Raw genomic sequence first — 16,477 nt, forward strand, 5'->3', positions numbered from 1 at the left:
GTGTCTCTCTCTCTCGGTGTGTGTGAGTATGCTTCGTGCATCATCATAACATATTTCCAATAAAGCATAAAAACCACTTAGCCTCGGCGATACATAAAGAGACGGCTCTTACCGACGTACGACGACCACGCGACGACGTGCTCGGGAACGGAAGATGGTCGTTTTTTTTTTCTTCGGCCCTCTTGCTCGCTACTTGCCTTAGCCCTGAGGGGTGTAATGGCATTAGCGATATTATTGGGACGTCGATAGGCAACATGCGACATTGGTTCGAAGATCCGCTGAAACGAACATCTCGAAAACCGGGAAGCAGGAAGACTCCAACCGGAAGGATACGATACGATACGGAGGGAACTGGATCGTATGTTCGCTGGTGGTCGCTAAATAAAGATACGGCAGTCACGCGAAGCTGCCACATTTTTCCGGCACCTTTCCGGAGTGAAGAAGAGCAAAGAAAGAGAAAGAAAACCACCCCAGCGAAAAACGGACGGACAGATTCCGGGATGCTTTTGGCAACCTTCTTCCAAATCTTCAACAGGAAGGTTGTCTCTTTCCCTTCTCGTTACATCTCTTTTGCCACCGCTCCCATCGAAACTGGGTGCTTTCTTATCGATTCGGCATCCTTTGGGCACATTCTTTCTGCGAACGGCAAACCAGCGATGACCCAATACGGGTGAAACCAGGGCAAGCGATGGGAAGAGCGAGTCGTCATTATTTAGGTGTCGTTTGGTTTCCTGCTGAAGAATGGCTTTACAGAGAAGACCATTTTCAAAGCAAAGCTTCATCTTCATGAAGCGCACAGGAGCAGCAGAAAACTGTTTGCGATGCCCTGCTCGTCTTCAAACGGAACCGGATTGCTTGGGTTCGTGATGGTCACGGTTCACCGCTCGTTATTCAGCTTCGCGAACGACCGGAACGCGCCCGGCTTGTTTGGGAATGTTTCGCGATTTGCTTATCCGTTTTTTTTTGCTCTCACTACACACAACAAAAAAGAGCGTTCGCGATACCAAATGCACAATGCACAAATGATGTTAAATCGTTATTTTTAACATTCAATGGTACCTCACAAAAGGTCTTTTTGCCTTTTTGCGAAATGTTGCTATTTCAAGTGGATGGTTGTTTATTATCAAAACGACAGCAAAAAGAAGCTTGCAAAAAGGGAAACTAAAGCATTGATTTAAGCATGTTTCCACAACAAATTCTGATTCATAACAATCTCATTAACAAAACCTCAAACATAGGCTTTTTCTCAACATAACATTGAGTGTTTTAGTAATTAAAGCGTATTTCGCAAGAATATTTCATATGTAATCTTAATACCACAAATATTATTATGTTTTTTACTCAATCATTTAAATTTCACTCATATCGAAAGACTTCTGTCGCTATCGGTGGAAAACGACAGCAAAAAGAATGTTGCAAAAGGAGAAACTAAAACATTAATTCTGATTTGACAGCAAATGCTGATGCATAATTATATTATTAACAAAACCTCAAACAAAGGCTGTTATTTCAGTAATTAATATCTCAAATATTAATATGCTTTTTACTCTATAATTTAAATTTCACTCATAACGAAAGACTTCTGCGTCGGTCCAATGGTGTCGGGCGTAAACGATCGATCTAACGCACCGAAAGTTGCGATTCAAATCTTATCTTTTTCCTGAAGCCATCCTCGGTACATCTCGTTAACGAAACTTCCTTCCTACAGTTAATTGGAAAAACGAGAATAGTAATCCCTAGCATGGGAGAGATATCGGGTAACGTTCTTCTTATTCTCGGAGATCTTGTCAACTCCATTGTCTTGTGTAGTCATCAATGTCCGGATGAAATTTGATTTTGATGCCACCTACGAAAACTTCTTATATTTATTAAACCATCGAGAATACAATATATGCTGTTTTTTTAGTTGTATATATTTATACTTTAAACCGGATATAATCCAAATTTTTGTTTTACTCCCCTGCTAACTGTTCCTCAAAAATCAACCAACAAACGCACTACATACACCACTTTGCACCGGACACACCATTCCAAGAATAATGAGCTCTCATGCATTGGGCATGGGTTTCGCACACCTCTTCAACTGTCAGACACTTCCTTGAAGCCGCCCGAAGGAGCACTTGCATCCGCTTTCATCTCAAATCTCTACCACCAACGGGTCACAAGGCGCTAAATAGTCCGAAAAAAAACAACCCTACCGCACAGTGGCAACATCACGTTTGTTGACAGCTACAGAATCCCTAAAGAGAATTTAGAATCATTAAAAAAGCTAAAACTCGCCCATGGACGTGGTGAGAAAAAGAACACACACCAAGCGCTTGGGCTTGGGTGCCATTCTTTCTACCCTCCCGAGTGGTGCCAATTATTATTGTTCTGGAAAGGGTACCGTGAAGCACTCTGATGCTAATGGCTTCCCGTTCCAAGCGGAAAGCTTTAAAGACAGATGACTCCACAGTGAGCATGGTGAGGCGTCGACGTTGGTGTTGCATATGCGTAAAAATGCTATTTAAATCTGTTCCTAACTGTTCCTTTGTGTTTCCTTTGCAAGAAACAGCAAGAATGAATAAAGTACCACTTGAAGCAATTTTACCTTCACATTACATACGTGCACACACACACACACACAATCACACATAAAGAGTCATTTGCTTTTGATTATGCAAAATGGGGCTTTTAGGCGACTAATTGTTAATGTGCCCTTGGTGGCATTGTAGCTTAAAGTTACCTTGAGATCAAGATGCTGGGAATAAAGCAAACTCAACCAAGATTGACAAGACTAACTTGCGGCTCACTTCATAGAGAGAGAGAGAGAGAGAGAGAGAGAGAGAGAGATTTACCAAACACAAACGTTGTCAGTTTATAGGGAAACAACACATCCACACTGCATGAATGTCACACTTTAACACACGTTATGGGAATGTTGCGCCGATGCGTTAAACTTCCAAACCTCCAAATAAACCGTGCGATCTTATACATCGCTCTTTTAACGCCTCGATACATTTAAAATGCTGCACTTCGCGCTCTACACAAGGTGATAAAGAAGTGTGAGGAGCAGCAACAAAAAGAAAAAGACTCTCTACTTGAAAATTGCGACTTTCAACATGCACTTCGCATGGCGCTGGTGTTCCGTGGTTTTCTTTCTTTTGCTTTTTTTTAGCGAGGCTTGCTTGCTGTGGCCACTTTTTCCACCAGGCCGTAACTCTGTGTGCGCCCCAGTTGCCATTGACACCTTTTTGCCACTGCGAGAAGTCGATTCGAAAGTCGTGCGAAGTACCACACGACCGGGAATGCTTATCTCTGCGGCTCGTTTGCATCCTCTTTTGCACGTTGCACAATCCAGGATGCAAAGGATGTAGAGGATATTGGGATGAGCGTGTGACGCACATCGGAACTCGGGTACTCGGGGTATGGTTTTTTTTCTCTCTTTTTATTCTCTTTTCCCTTCAAGTTGATTTAAGTCCTGCATCTATGGAAAAGCATTTTCATTGTACACCACGCTGGAAAGGATAGGGATGTTCTTTGCAGCAAAGGAAAATCGCACCGTTAGACACATTTCACCAAACACCGAACTCCGTACGGGTTAGGGAGCTTTTATCTTCTTTGTGGCATCAAAACAACTATTAGTTTCCTATTTGAGCGCTTTCTTACCTTAAAACCATCAAAAATAACGACGGTAGGTAAGGATTGATGCTGTTTAGCTCCGTTTCTGTTTTCTCCTTTGCAATCCTTTAATCCTGATAGTTCGCAAGTGGGAGATCAATTATTCTGCTTCTATGCTCTCACATCAAGTGAGCATTTTATTAGCAGAAATAAGCTATTTTTTGACATCTCTTTTCAGCTCAGAAAAGAAAGCTAAACCAACTTAATGCATGTTAAAATTGTTGTCATTACATTATGCATCAAAGTTAACTATGTTTGTCTCACAGTCCTCAATTATTTCCTTAAAAGTTTGTATTTTTTTAGCTTTTTCTTGGTTTTTTATCGTGAAATAAAACCAAAACAAGAAATCACCAGGTTTTTGTATTGATTCTGGACTTTTAATTTGGAAAGTGTGTGGCTTATGGCTGGAGACCAAATCAATTCTCCATTTGAGTGAAATCGATCGTCCAGGCGATCATAGAAGAATAGGAGCGATTTCTCTTACTGGACTAATGGAAACATTAAGACGTTAGCAATTCATTCTCTCTCGTCTAGATTAAATTAACTTCCATTTCCTGAATGTCCATGTCCTGGAATGTCCATGTCCTGAAATGGCATGTCCATTTTGTTTACTAATTTATTAACAAACATTATAAATAAAGTAGTTCATGTTTTGATTGTTCCTTAAAGCCTAAAGATCGATAGTTCTTAGTATTTGTTATTAAACGCGGTTCCGGTGGCCAAAGTTGATGTTCATACAACTGAATTTTGATTTTTAGCTTCTTGTTTATTTGACTTACGGTGTTAGTAACGAAATGAGTTGAATCATATCCTTCTTGTTTATTTGACTTACGATGTTAGTAACGAAATGAGTTGAATCATACCCCGTGATAATCCTACGAACTTTATACTTTATGTGGTATAATCTTTGGTATAATATCTAAATTATGGAAATTATAGCAGCTATGCTACAAAGTTGTATCATTATAATAGTAGTAACTAAGGTGTATAATTTTGAGATATTATGTCAAAAAATTATTCGAAAAATTCCAGCATTTAATTAATTAATCAATTAATTCAATTATTTTAGATCAGTGTTTGCATTTTGAAAAACACTGCTGGGCGCTAATTCATCTCTGTGAGCCTTACTTTTATATTTCAAAGCTAAGTAGAATGTTAAACATACTTACATTAATGAGCATTGATAAAAGTTGATGCATTAGGAAAATATTGAAGAATTAGAAACAAAGGTTAGCGGCAACGAGTGATAAAGCTGCATAAAGAAAGAATTATTATGTTAGCTTGAAGCATAAAAATAAATGAAAAAGAAAGATGCAAAAAAAAAAGATTTAAACCTTATTTTGCATTTAAAAAGGCAACGAAATTGCTTGATTATTCGATTTAACTCGTTAACTCTGCAGCGCGCTAAAGCTCACCCATTTGCTCTAACGCAATAAATTTGTCGCTTCCTGTATTTCCGTTTGCATTACTGCGTAGAAAGTAGATGAAAACACAAACCCATAACTACCAGCGTAGCACACACCTAATGATGGTTTTCGCAATAAATCGCGCATTCGTCTGGCGGTACATCCCCGATTGCATTACGCTGCCACTTTATCTCAATCTATTCGCTAACCCAAGCGAAATCAGCGTTCCGCGCGCTAGGACAGGGAAAAACACACGTTTCATTCATGCTGGAAAGAGTTTTCCATTCGGTTTTACTGCACCTTTCCATACAGGCTATAGATAAAACTTGGGCCGGGGGTGCAAAAATATTCGCATCTTTCACCGGGGAAAACAATTTCCCATTCCACCGGGGCCGACGATACAACGCGACCGGGGTGTAACTTCATAATAGACGGAAGGATGCATTTTTAATTGAAAATCGGTATTTGCGCACACGCTGCTCACCGGTACACTGCATCACTCATCGTTCATCGTGGCATCATAGATGCTGCCACCGATCTCTCGTATGCACCACAGAATGGTACAACGATAACGGAATTAATTCCGCGGCAACCGTGCTGCAGACGGGTACAAGAGCAACAAAAAAACGGGCTTGCATCGGTCACGAAATGAGTGCAACAGCAATGAAGGAGCGGCAAAAGCGGATTAAATAGTTTTTCTACGTGGTTCGCCTTTACATTTTTTACACCCCCAACCTGGGGTGGGGTCAGGAAGGGTGAGTAATTGTGAATAGAATGCAATCGGAGGGACACCAAGCTTTGGTTTTATTGTCTTTGTGTGTTTAAAAATTCCGATCGATTCACTCGATAGGATAGAACGCACGTTAGTTGCGCGCTGGCGGAAGTTGAAATCAAATCGATTTACGGCAATAAATGGATGTCGTACCTACATATTTAATAATCGTAAATACTCGATCGAGTGGGATCAATCTTCAACCTTGATTACAAATCGAACCGTGGGGTATACCTGCTCACCTGGAAACAAAGCTTCAACTCCAGACGGAAGACGAAACTGCAAGAAAAATGGAAACTCCAGTGGGAACTCGGCGAATCTTGGTAAACATTTTTTCTCGCATCCACGCATTACGGGAGAATCCATCAATTTTCTCCAAGCCTCAAATGCTGAACTGGAAAGTTCATTCAGTTCTTGATATTTTTTTTTCGTCCCTCTTCCGTTCACTTCCCTCTTCCCTTTTGTATACCTCTAATTTTCCTGTCTTGCATGTCTCGTTGTTAGGGATAAGATTCGATACCCATCGTGAACGAGCGACAAGCAAGGAGTAAAAATAAATAAGTTGAACCCAAAGATAAGATGTGCTGTGGGTTGGGAAGGAATGCCTGGCGGGATGGGCAGAATGATAAGGTGGCGTCGGTTCCATCATGATCATCATCATCAGCAGCAGCGTCGCATCATTCGCCGTGTGTTCGCTTTCGTGTGCCAGATAATTGCCAATCATCCGAAACTCAAGCCGAACGAACGCTGAACTGCAAAAGATTAGTTCGGAGGAAACATTTTAACCATCACCACTGGCACCCTATTTGCCGCGCCTTGCCCATTTTCCCCGATACGGTTCGACACGGACATCCACCGTGACGACGATGACGCGGAGATGGCGTGGAAGAATTATTGAAAACTTTCCAGCGCCCGTGCATTTTCCCTTTTCCCCACTTTTTTTTCCTTTTACTTCCTTCTTCCCGATGAAACGTCTCCACGTGATCCTCATCATCTTTCCAGAGGTTTTTTTTTGCGTTGCGTTTGTTGCCACCCAAACCACTTACCACAATCTTCAGTGCTTGCATATTGGCCACGACGAGATGGATGGTTACCTTGCTTCAGGTCTGGGAGCTTTGGAAACTTTGGAACAAAAAAACAAGTCAGCAAAGTGTGTGTGCGTTTCTTCTTTTTTCCCTCTTACCGTAATATTTTTCCTTTTCGTTCTCTTCACTTTTCACGCTTTTCTTGTTCCATTCTTACTCATTTCCCTTTGCTGCTGCTGCGCGTCACGATCCAGTGCTGGAGATGGGAAAAAGTTTTGTTATTAAGGTTTGATCTCCATCCCTTCGGGTCGATGCCTGGTGCTGCTAGGGGCAGACACACAATGCAATGGAGAGCATTGGAAGTGGTGGAAAATTTTGTACCCACTAACCTGCACGGGCGAATATCGTGCCGAGGTAGCTCGTAGCTCGATTATGCTCATGTTGTTGTCGTTCAAGTTTCCTGGTCACGGCACCAACCATTTAGTTGTGCTTGCGTTTTAAACGAACCTTTTTTCCGCCACTATCGTTTTTTTTTTGTATTGCGTGTAACGTAAATCGGTGAGATTAATGTTCTTGGAGCGAAAAAATCTGTTAGACCAATAGCTCTTAGCGTTTAATGTCACAAGCATAATAGAAATGTTGTCAAATTAACACTTCTAGTAAAAAAAAGGATCGGGGAGCGAACCGATTATGTATGCGATAAATGACGCCGCTTCCACACGACAGAATCGGGTATCAAATCCCATCTGAACCATCCTACCGTAGCAAGGATGGCTACATGTTAAAAATATGTCAAGTAAGCCAGAAATGGCTGGCATGACCTCTAAGGTCGTTAAGCCAAGAATAAGAAGCCAGCAATGGCCGACATGACCGGTAAAGAAGATCTTTGAGTGGTCATTAAGCCAAAAAGAGAAACAGAGTAAAATAATTAAAGATTCGTTCATCATTCACGCACGATTAGGTAAAATTTTCAGGCATTTTAAAGCATTCACCGTGTAAAATATGATTTAATAATTCATCATTTACAAGTCCCGATCGTTACAATATGATAGCTCATCGTTTACTGTTAGCCTTAACAAAAGAAATGGTTGCGTTTAGGACACTTTTGATTGAATTTTGCCGTGCAGCGCATCACCGTACAAATTTCAATTTCACCAAAGAATGTTCCTCACTCACTTTCTGTTGGTGAAAGAATTTTTCAATTCAAGCATATCTCTCTTTTAAACTATGCACCCCCCAAGGTAGGGTAACACTTCCTCCCTCGAACTCTCGAACTCTCCAAAAACCCCGGAAGTGAAAGCACGTCCGAAGATTGTAAAATTCATCTGCCATCGGATTCACTTCCATTTGCCATCGAATGACCTCTGGTCGAAACTGCCCACCGGACGTGTTTGTGTGTGTGTGTGTGTGTATGTGTGTGGGGGAAAGGACCAAGGGCGAATGAGAGAGTGGAAAAATGGTTTGAAAAATAATAATCTCATAAATCAACGGCATGCAGGGGGGGAAGAATTCTTCAGATTGTTTTCCTCCTCCATTACTGCACTTCTTATAGGCGTTTTCAATTTGAGCTGTGCCTTTTCGGAAAGTAGAAACTCGAACCAAGCCGGTACACGTTACGAGCTCTGTCCCATCAAGTGTTTGATGGCCCCGGGGCCACACACATACACACACAAGCACTATCGAAGTTTGTATTGGTTTCTTCTCCATTCATCGTTCTTGGAAGACAAAACTTATGCCCAAACACACGCACACGCGAATACTGGCATGTGGATGTTTGTTCGTGTTCACATCCAATGAACCAACGACGATCGATGGACGCGACAGGCTGGAAAATGTGTTGATAAGAAATATTAACAACGGCACCCACGCCGTTAGTTGCAAAATATACAATCAACAAACGTATCGGCTGCACATATCTGTTTTTGAAGGATAAGCTTATTTATCTTTATAGCATTCAATGGAGAGAAAAAAAAAACTTGCAGTTCAACTCACTAACTGACTCACTATAGCTGTTTTACATTAGAAAAAAACTTCCTGTTCCGTAAGCAACACACCATCGCCTTGTTGCGGATCCGAATGAAATTCAATATAAAACCCAAGTAAACTCTCAGCATCGTCTCCCCACAACTGGTTCACACGGCACAGCTAGCACCATTCTTCATAACATTACCGTATCAAAGGGATCAGAAAGCCGTTTATCCGGCTTTTTTGTTTAAAGGGGGTTCTCAAGTGACGATAAGAGCAAAGCGAAAAGGAAGAAAAAAACCCCACGCTTCCACAAAAGACTGGGCGTCTCCATCGTGAACGCGAAACAGCGAAGGTTGCGATGGAGGAACCGCGCAAAAGTGGTGTTTATATTTTCCGAAAATTTCTTTCACTTGCTTCATAAAATCACCCTTCGAGTGTGAAGATTGACTTGCGTTGTATGAAAGGACGGTTAGATGCGGATTTAGTCCAGTGTGGTTGAATTATGGACAAGTTTTTAAATTACACTTTTTCAAGCATGGTACAACTTGGCGGATTTTTTTTCTCTATTGGAAACCGTTTTCCTTGGTTACCATTTCTTACGCCACACTGACGGGGAGGAGAGCCGTCTTGTTGGCAATCAACCACACTGCCATATGGCAACAAGTCGGTGTATGTGTGTGCATGTGCTCATGCTGGACGAGGTTATTAAAACTCGCCGAAAAAGGTAAACACTTTCCCGAGGCGCAAGTTAATATTGTACGGTCCTCCATTCCGCGATTTTGTACTGTGTTACAGCGGATAAAGTTTCGGTTCCCATTCTCTTCGACTTGGTATAGTTTCAAAGTCGAACGGTTTTAAAACACAATAAGTGGTTTTGTAGCGATTTGCTGCTGCAAAAGCGGATAAAGGCTTTATGAAGTACTGTTTCCGGCTGTTTGAGTAGCGCCAACTCTTGCGAAACGCAATGTGGCTTTTTGCTTCGTAACTTATCGAACAAAGTAAAGCATGAAGTCTAACAAGAAATTGTTTGGTCGTAAGTGAGCTGCCTGATTTTTTTTTACAATTTTATAGATACCATTGAAAAGATTAATAATTAGCAAAATCCTTCACCAACTTCAAAACGTGCGTACACCAATACAAACGAACGAAATTTTTAATTAATAATTAATAAAGATTTGTTCTAAATGCAAATCGCCCGCTTATTTGGTTTACCGAACTTTTTATCAAATTTGAACAAATTACGTCAAACTGAAAAAGAAATTTATTCCCACAATTTACTTTACGTCGAGTTCCTTCCACACCAATGTCGAAACATGATGCAATCTACCATTTAATAAGATGAATGGAAGACAATTTGCGTGTTTCCTCACCCCGTGCCTACATGCTTAGCAATTGTCGCGTTTGCGAACGCGACAATCGTAGCACAGTTTTCCCAAAAAATTTTGCGACTTTCGGCGCGACTTCAAGGTTGTTTAAGTTTTCTCGTGCAAGGTTTGTTTATGTTTTCAATCTGGCCGGTAGCGGGAAATTAATTTCGAATTAAATTAAATTAATTTAAACAAAGAAAATTATAATAAATAGTAAATTTATTGTATTGATGAAGTTGATGAGAAATGCAAGTTTTTTAACTCCAGTGACGATGTTTCAAAACAATGGACCATCAAGAAAGCTCGTGGCAGGATACTGCTAACTCCTGTGATACAAATAACGGCTGTTGCTAACAGTACCGCAGATTGGTCCGTTTTGTTTTCTTGTGTGTTTAACGCTGGAAAATCTTGTTATAATTTTTTCCGGTAGCCAGAAAGATTTGTAACAAGATAAATAGGTGAACGAAGATGTGTTTGCCCACCTCGTCATACAACGGGCAAAATAGAATTGGGATCGGCAGCTTCGAGTAGCATAAAGGTAAAAATCTTCGAATACGGGTAATCAAACGTGTATGGCTTTTTTCTCATTTCATGACCGTCACCGTACCCTCAATATACAGGTATTCATAACCACGATTCCAACACAGCTTCCAAACTACCATCAATATACAGGTATTCATAACCACGATTCCAACACAGCTTCCAAAAGGGATCGAACACTGTGCTGTGGACTATCTAATATTTTTTAACTCTATTTTTTTTAACTCTAATATTTTTGCTAATCAATTAATTTAATTAATTACTAATTAATTATTAATTAATTTATATTGTTCAAGCAAGTTCAACATACAAGTAATAAATTCATAAACAATGCAGCCATGCATTTGTCTTCTTCTTCTTCTATTTTCTGAAGCATTTGTCCACGATATGGGATTTTTGTTTTGAATTAACAACGATTCTTCTGTTTTAAAAATAATATTGACATTCACAATAATTATATACAAATCCTGCGTACTTTTAAAAAATAAATAGCACTCGATTTGTTAATTTAATTTACAATATTTAATAACACTCAAAATATTTAATTTTTTAATTTGTATTAGTTTACCTTGGTATTGCCATGTTTACCTTGTTATTACAGAAAACTGTCATGGCGTCAAGTCGCGCTTCGAATCGCGATTTTTCGCTGAAAATACACGTATAGCGACTTTTCACAATTTTTTTTATATGGAGTTTCACAAAAATTTTCTGATTCGCGTTCGCAAACGCGACAATTGCTAAGCGTTTAGAGCCGGGGTCACTGCTTACATCTACCAACCTTGGCCACAATGTAAACTAACCATCATGCCGATCGACGACCGTGCAGCTTGACTTGAATCTAACCCCGGCTCTAAACGCTTAGCAATTGTCGCGTTTGCGAACGCGAATCAGAAAAATTTTGCGAAACTCCATATAAAAAAAATTGTGAAAAGTCGCTATACGTGTATTTTCAGCGAAAAATCGCGATTCGAAGCGCGACTTGACGCCATGACAGTTTTCTGTAATAACAAGGTAAACATGGCAATAACAAGGTAAACAAATACAAATTAAAAAATTAAATATTTTGAGTGTTATTAAATATTGTAAATTAAATTAAAAAATCGAGTGCTATTTATTTATTAAAAGTACGTACGTATTTTATATAATTATTGTGAATGTCAATATTATTTTTAAAACAGAAAAATGCTGTTAATTTAAAAATATCCCATATCGTGGACAAATGCATGGCTGCATTGTTTATGAATTTATTACTAGTATGTTGAACTTGCTTCAACAAGATAAGTATTAGCTTACATCAATTAATTAATAAATTAATTAAATTAATTAATTTGAAAAAATATTAGAGTTAAAAAAATAGAGTTAAAAAATATTAGATAGTCCACAGCACAGTGTTCGATCCCTTTTGGAAGCTGAGTTATGAATCGTGGTTATGAATACCTGTATATTGATGGTAGTTTGGAAGCTGTGTTGGAATTGTGGTTATGTATACCTGTATATTGAGGGTACGGTGACGGTCATGAAATGAGAAAGAAGCCATACACGTTTGATTACCCGTATTCGAAGATTTTTACCTTTATGCTACTCGAAGCTGCCGATCCCTGCCGATCGAATTCTATTTTGCCCGGTGTATGACGCGGTGGACAAACACATCTTCGTTCACCTATTTATCTTGTTACAATTCTTTCTGGCTACCGGAAAAAATTATATTAAGATTTTCCAGCGTTAAACACACAAGAAAACAAAACGGACAAATCTGCGGTACTGTTAGCAACAGCCGTTATTTGTATCACAGGAGTCAGCAGCATCCTGCCACGAGCTTTCTTGATGGTCCATTGTTTTGAAAGATCGTCACTGGGCTTAAAAAACTTGCCTTTCTCATCAACTTCATCAAAACAATAAATTTATTATTCATTATAATTTTCTTTGTTTAAATTAATTTAATTTAATTCGAAATTAATTTCCCGCTACCGGCCAGATTGAAAACATAAACAAACCTTGCACGAGAAAACTTAAACAACCTTGAAGTCGCGCCGAAAGTCGCAAAATTTTTTGGGAAAACTGTGCTACGATTGTCGCGTTCGCAAACGCGACAATTGCTAAGCATGTAGGCACGGGGTAACACAAGGCAACACAGATTCCCCCTTTTGCCTGGTCCTGAACTCAAACGTAATATTGCAACCAAAAACAAAAAAACAAAATGAAAATTTGCTTCCTTGCGAAAATGCGCGACCCAGCACAGGAAAGGCAAAAGAAATCGTTTAGAAGCCCAGTGAATGGAAGTGATGTGGCATCAGTGGTAAAGCATTCTTCGAACGGGCATTGTCACTCAAGAACAACCACTTAACAATTGTCTTATCAGCGTTTTTCTTCTGGCATAAAATCTTTACCCTCGTCACGGAACCCTCCCCCCGGGGGTCCTCCATCGGATGCACGTGCAAAAGTCGGGCGCATTTCAACGTACGGATCACCTCTTCACTTTCAGCTTCCAGAAGCTTCAGAAGAACGTACCACCGAGGAGTAGGGAGTAGTGCTCCAACATACCAAAACCTTAAAAACCGCACCCTTGATATGTCTTGAAAAACCACTGCAAAAGCACCCTTCACGTGGAACGCTTTTCAACCAGTAGACAAAGACCGTAGAACCGGAACCAGAATTAACTGGGCCGAGACTAAAAGGAAGAACCGGAACTGGTGAATGTCGTACAGGAAAACCGGAGCGTGTGTGTGTGAGAGGGGGAGGGAGATGAGAGGGAAGAATAGAAACAGGGAAGGGGTTTTGGTATCAAGACAAAAGGGGTGTCCTTGTTCATTGTCTTACGATTTGCTTACCCAACCTCGAATTGAAGCTGTTTAGCCTCTCTACCTTCAGTTCTCTCGCTGCTGAAGGAAATGTACGTTGCGTTACAATCTGCATCTTCTTGTGTTCTTCCACCTCTCCAAACCTAAATAGCTTCTCTTCGATCGATGTCGATCGATGGAAAACGACCACCGGCATCATGGCCTTATAGCTTTATCCCTACTTGATGAAAAGTACCTTCGTAGCCGGTACGGAGATCTCTTCTTCTTCGCAAGGAATGCGTATGGCACGGCTTTAGGCGCCATTACATCACAGCAGGTGCGCGCACTAATCTCTGGCCATGCATTGCATCATACGTGCGAGAGTGTTGCGTGTTGCATCGTGTACTACCGATTATGCAACGGCCAGATAGGCCGATTCCCGTTCCTTGTCTAATTCGTACCAACCCAGCAATGGATGGTCGTATTCATGAACAAAACGTGTTACCATCGCTTTAGACGACGTGCCAACCGGCCTCGTTCTCACACAAACCTGGCCCGGGAATGATAAAGAAATTGTTCACGTTCTAGTGGCTAATAGCAAAACCGGCAACGAACTCCACTGCCAAGATCCGACCGGGAAAATGAGCAAACCATCCCTTTGTATCGGCGCTACATGATGTGTTGATGTGCGAATATGTAAGCAACACGTTTGATGATGCACTTCCTCCTTTGCACACGTTCAAAAATCTCAACCCCATTCGATAGAGGGCGTTCGACGACAACAGCCTTCTGTGCCAACAGCTGTCAAATAACGGGTCGGGTGCGTACCATATTTGCACAAAGCGTTGGGCAAGTGTTGTATTTGCCGTACGATAAAACACTTACCTTGTGTGTGCACACAGTTTCCATCCCAGCGCTTATGGAATTGGCGTGAAACATTTCCCAGACAAATCGCTCCATTTCCGATTTCTAAAGGATCAGCCCGATTTGAAGAAGCTGTAAAGCGTTTACCACCTCTGGAAACGTTCTTATCAAAGGATTTTCAATGGGGGGAATATGGAGCACTTTGCTGTTTAAAATAACATTACATCTGTTCACTATCGATCTACATCGTTACTTGCCTGGGCGAAGATTACCTTCTTGTCACTTCACTTAATAAGCCCTTCTTTAGCGTCTTAATAAGCTTCTTCTCCAAAAAAGCCGAAAGGATCGTATCACAAATCGTAGTATAAATTAGATCAACTTAAAAACTTCTTCTTATGTACATGTTTCAATTTACACCGTCTAGCAATTACTGCTCACAACACAACGTAGCTTCACAAATTTTTGGAACAAATTTCAAGTAAATGAAACCCTATTGCTAATTGAAAGCAATAAATATAGCTCTCTCTCTTTCTCTCCCTCTAATGCTCCCTCGTACTCCTCCCTATTTCAACCTTCAAGTCACAAGTTTTGAAACACTTTCAGTTTACCGTGAGGCAAATCGAATAACACTATTGATTCGAAAATTGCACAAGCAATCTCCCAAAGGTGTCGGACGGGGGCGGGCGGTATGCTGATTGAATTAGACGTGGTGCAAAAACCCGAAACGGCTTCGATGGTACTTTTACTCGCTTCGCTTCACAACCGCGCATCGAGAGGAAAAAAACGGTAACAAAGCGTGTCACCTTTTTATAACAAACGGCAAACAGGCGCAAGCTTTTCAGTATGATTTTCCATATTTTTCCCACAAGATGCACCACCGGCAGGAAGGTATACCTGCACTAAGAAGAAGGGAAAAAAACGCTTCTTACGGACTAGCAGCTTACGACAGCCATCATCGACACAGTGTGGTTGCTTTCTTTCTCGGCTAGTGCAAAGATGACATCTTTTCCAAATGAACCGAACGTGACGGAATGGAAGAAAATTGTAGAGAAAGAGAAAAAAACGGAAAACACACACCCTGGTGTCTTATGGCTTTTGTAGCGACAGTGAAGAAAACAAAGGCAAAAGGTATTACGCCACACTGGTCGGCGTACATCGAACGTCTTCGTCGGTGTGGCATCTTGGACTTAAAAGCTTCCCGGCTTCTTCATTACTCTTCCCGAAACGTTCAAGTCAATAAATCAATGTCGAAAACGTTTGCTACTCCCCCCCCCCCCCAAAAACCAATCGTGGCGATGCATTCCAAGCAAAAGTCGACACTTGAAGCATTCGACAGCTGAGATGGATGGATCGATGGATGATGATGCGCGTCTGTCACAGATGAAGTCCAGCAGAAACTAATAAATTCGAATCGCCAGTCGAAACCGACACTGCTGCATCGGAAGCGAACGCATTACGGCGTATAATGCAACTTCACGCAAACAGCAAAATCTTTTATTCCTTATTTCCGCAGTTAAACGCATTCCAGCTCACGAAATGGAAATATTCCATTTTGTCTACTTTGAGCGATATATATATCCCTTTGTCACAGTGATTTTTATGGTGTAACTTATAGATTTCTGCATTTTTTGGTCTCGTATTTGGGATGGAAAGGCGACGGGGGTAAAAAAAAACTTCAACTCCGTAAAAGGAACCATAAAAGCTACACACACAAGTCTTTCGATATTCCGTGACCAGAAGTTTGATGGTTCGCTGAAGTTGAGGATAAAACTGTGCTTGTGCTACCTTCGGTCAGGCAAAACTTTCTTTTCCTTTCTTTTATCGTACCGTTCGCCCGCCAAGAACTTACTTTTATGGGTGCTTTTCCTCGGGAAAAAAGCATACGTTAAAGCACAATCGGTAGAAAAATATCATAACCTTCGCCGGAAGGACCCGGTTAGTCTTTGAAGGCTACAGCGAAGGAACTTTCTGAGCGGGGGGAAAAAAACACACAACGAAATCGTGGAAAAGAAAATCTGTCGTCTAATATTCGGTTCAGCAATAAATCTTGCCGCGACAAATCGACTGCTACTGATCTTCGTATACTGATTGGGATCTT

The 16,477-nt window shown here is 40.8% G+C and overlaps 1 protein-coding gene and 1 long non-coding RNA gene across 3 annotated transcripts in view; both read left to right on the forward strand.

The window, feature by feature from the left end:
• Nucleotides 1-16,477, forward strand: part of LOC125770157 (matrix metalloproteinase-2) — a 287,900-nt gene that overhangs the window by 246,833 nt on the left and 24,590 nt on the right. The window lies entirely within an intron of this gene.
• LOC125770305 (uncharacterized) overlaps nt 1-16,477 on the forward strand; it is a 159,916-nt gene that overhangs the window by 134,988 nt on the left and 8,451 nt on the right. The gene's annotated exons all lie outside the window — the stretch shown is intronic.

The sequence above is a fragment of the Anopheles funestus genome, chromosome 3RL (assembly GCF_943734845.2).
Source record: "Anopheles funestus chromosome 3RL, idAnoFuneDA-416_04, whole genome shotgun sequence".
NCBI lineage: Eukaryota > Metazoa > Arthropoda > Insecta > Diptera > Culicidae > Anopheles > Anopheles funestus.